Below are 3862 nucleotides of genomic sequence, written 5' to 3' on the forward strand. Positions count from 1 at the left end.
TTTGAGCATTTAAATCAAAGGCTATCTCCTTATGCAGTGCAGATGATTTTAAAAAATGACCTTTTTTTAAAATAGGAATAAAATAATTTCTGATCATCTATAGGACAAATATGGTAGAGCTACTTCTGCTGGGTAAAAATGTCAATAAGACTACACTCAGAGTAAGAGACAGCATAATTAAGTGATTTCAAGTCCTTGATAAACAAAGAAGTCTAGATTAGTTAAGAAAAGAAAGAAAAAAAGATGCAATGTTAAATTCTGTGGTAACTAGAGGCAGAATGAAGCTGCCAACTTTGAATTCAGAGAGCTGGTTGGAGGGACATATAATGTTTTAGCATATGCCCACCTCAATTAAGAAATGAAAGATAGAAACCCACTGGTTTCTGTTTTTTTTTACCACTGAAGAGAAGGTATTTTCTGTATAATACCATTACTTCCCACAGTGCTACCAGTATGTAACAACCATTTGACTCAGGAAGACAGAGGCCAGCATTTTGATTTCTGGATCCCTTGAAGACATTTCTTAAAATAAAGACATAAATTATTTTCAAACTTCCATAGATATTTTGGATTTTAATTGGATGTGTGAATACTCCCTGCTGGAATATCAAGCCCCTATTATTAATTTAGAAGAGTATCTGTAACCACTTAGGTATGAACTCCATCCCTTCACAAAGAGGCCAACGAATCCTGTGCATCAGATGTGAGGAATCTGTTTTCTGAAGCTTCTCTGTGGAGTGGGTGGGGCTGGGATTTCACTCAGTCCACAATAACTGCACCTCTTCAGTTCCTCCTCCTCTAGGCTCTTGAATATCCAGCACGCAGTCACCAAGATGGCATTGCAAAATAAGTAAATTCCCTCACAAGGGAATAAAGAAAACTAGGTTAAAATATGTGCTGACATACAGGGTGCCATTCCAAACAACATCAATGGAGTTGTTTTTATTTACATCACCAGAGAGTTTGGAGTAATCTTGCTTGCGTTGTCACAAGCATGCTAAACAAGTTTGAAGATTGTTTAAAGACACCATTTTAGCTTTGTTGATTACTCAATCTCTGCAGTCATTTATTGCTCCAATACTGCAAAGTAAGAGAGATTATGTCTTAATTAGGTGATTTTTATCCCTGTAACATCTTCAACTGCACTAGATATTCATTAAGGTTTTTTTCTCTCCCCCTGCAACTTTCTTGAATCAGCTTTCATGTTTCTCTGCTTGTTCCCTGGTGAGTTGTTGATCCAGGGACCAATGAATGTTAGTAATACATCTATTTATGGCCTAATCACTATGAATATTTTTAAATGTACTGCAGAAAACTATTTTAAATGTACTTCAGAACACTATTTGTAGACTATGCACTCTAAACAGCTTAATCCCTCTAACTGCTTAGAATGCATAGTTGTGAAGTTCATCTATGTGTGGAGAAAACACTCTTTAAATCTTCTGTTATGTGTACAAAACTTCTTGTGTACAAACGTGGAACAGTAATTCATCCAATTGTTAGCATTTTTTTGAAGCTAAGAGTTATACACATTCTTGGTTGATTTGCCTGCCTACGGTGTAGTTCACAAAAAGACCTTTGAGATGTTTAAGAATAATGGAAGTTTATGATCCTTTCTCTGTTTTATCTATGAGGTGATATAAAGATTGAGAAAAGTCTTTGGAATTATTATAAAGATTACTGCAAGTCATTGTATGAGTATTTGGCCGTATTCTTAATAAATATGACCATTCTTCCTTTTATCCGTGTTTGAAGTGTAGTATGCAACTCTTAACTGAATGTAAACATTAACCCTTTCCTCTCATTACCAGTAGTAACAATAATAATTAGTAAGTAGCAGCTGAAATAGAATGCAATTTGTCCATATTTCAATGCCAGATAATCAAGGATTGACTTTTGATCTAATTAAGGATTTATATGACATTTGAAATCAATACTAAACGCAGTTTGCACCCCACCAGGGAAAGACAGAAGAGATTTTCAAAGTTAAAACATTAATATCCAAAATCAACTGCAAAATATTTCTTTCTGATGTAAGCAAACGAGCAAACAGGAATTGTCACCATTGTAAGCATTTCAGAGGAGGTTCAACAAGACATCACTGTATTGGTCCTGCCTGGTGACTTCAGGAAAGGCTGTCTGATCTTTGGAATTCCTTCCCACACCTCCTTTCCAAGATTAGATGATTCAATTCCTAGCCATTGCTGTTATGGCAAAAGGCAGGTGAATGGATTCTCCTATCTTACATGACATGTCCATGGCCAGTTTACAGTATAGTGTGCACATTTATGATGTAGAAAATGGGATGTTGTTATTTTTATCAACATGTATCATGGTGGGAGCAGATTTGTCATCCTAGCTGACAGAATTATTATGTTTGAGGAGCCACATTAGCATCTCCTGCAAAAGAAGTTGCGGGGCGAGCACTTTTGAAAAGTCTATCCAAAATAATAAAAACAGCATAAGTGGGTAAGACCCTCAGTGTCTTGTTTCCAAGTGAGTGAGAAGTGGAAGGTTTTGACCCAGAATTCTTATATCTGACAACACATATTCTCCATGATATAAGCAGCATTGGGAAGGCATTTCAGTGACAAATGAAAGAATAGAAGAGATGTTGTGCATGTTCCTAAATTGCTTGGGCTTTTCAATGAAAAAGGACCCAACACCTCTGAGGTGCTGAAGAAAATCAATTAATGTCTGTAAGACAGGCTGCTATGGAGGGCAGAAATATTTTGGTGACAGAACTGTGTTTTGTGCCTGAGTAAGTAAACTTGTGCTTGGAGGCACAGAAATTCCATGGTTTCCCCAGGGCACCAAAACCTTGGGAGCCAGCTCTGGATTTGTGGCAAAATCTGCAGATGGCTCTGCAGGAGGAATGCATACAGCTGCGTGCAGCTGGTTTATAGCTGCTTGGCTTTGTATTGGCAACCCAGTTAACTAGATAACTTCTTGATGGTGGAGACACAAAGGTAATATCCAAAGATGCAAACACACTCCCCCTCAGTGGTTTCAGCACTTGAACTCATAGCAGTAAACTTGTTCCTTACCTTGATAAAGATTTGCTGCCAGTTTATGCTCTCCGTTCAAGTGGGGAGGAGGGTAATTTGAAATAGGGTTGGTAATTTTCTGTAGTCCTAAAATATGCTTTGAATTAGTTCTTTCTTCTTCTTCTTCTTCTTCCTCTTCTTCTTCTTATTTTGTTTTTTTTTTCCCTTGAAAACACAGAAATAAGACACCAATAATAAATTGGGATAGCCTTATTAGTAACTCCTCTCTGGCAGCTTCTAATATCAAGCATGAAAATGTTCAGCTAGAAAAAATCCAAAATTAAAATGGAAGAAGGTCCAATCTGGCCAAAATTATAAATTTCTGACCTGTGGCAAAATAACAATATTTAAATTTTATTCCAATTCTTAAAAAAAATCTGAAAAAAATGCCCTTTTAGAAACCGTTTTTGTTTGAAATGTTTTGGATTATTTTTTTAAAGATAATTTTTTCATTTTGTAGTTTTTTATATTATATCAACACATGCCAAAAATAGTCATGCATAATCTGCTGACAGATTATAATATGGCATTGGTTAAAATGTTCTATTGCTTTTCATTTGTTCATTGTTTTTGTAACAAAATGAAAACTTGTAAATTTGGGATGATGCAGAATGTTTCAATCAGTACTAAGTAGCATCTGCCTTAAAGTCTAAAAATAATTTATTTAAACATTTTCTTATTTTACAGGAAACCTAATCATGTTCATGTCACTTTGGGAGGAAAAAACAGTCACTTGCCTTGAAACCTCTTTTTCTAGCAAAATTTTCTGTATTAAATTTTCCTATCTAGATCTGGTCAGCATAAATCTATAACTG

The 3862-nt window shown here is 35.6% G+C and overlaps 1 long non-coding RNA gene across 1 annotated transcript; it reads right to left on the minus strand.

Annotated features, from left to right (window-relative positions):
- Window positions 1-553: 553 nt before the first annotated feature.
- LOC146435973 (uncharacterized) lies at window positions 554-3348 on the minus strand. Its single transcript, XR_014852466.1, has 2 exons — window positions 3048-3348; window positions 554-859 (listed from the first exon to the last, which is right to left on the minus strand). It is a non-coding gene; the product is annotated as an uncharacterized LOC146435973 (long non-coding RNA).
- Window positions 3349-3862: the final 514 nt, after the last annotated feature.

This window comes from Lichenostomus cassidix, chromosome 5 (assembly GCF_008360975.1).
Source record: "Lichenostomus cassidix isolate B80296 chromosome 5, HeHo_3.0, whole genome shotgun sequence".
Taxonomy (NCBI): domain Eukaryota; kingdom Metazoa; phylum Chordata; class Aves; order Passeriformes; family Meliphagidae; genus Lichenostomus; species Lichenostomus cassidix.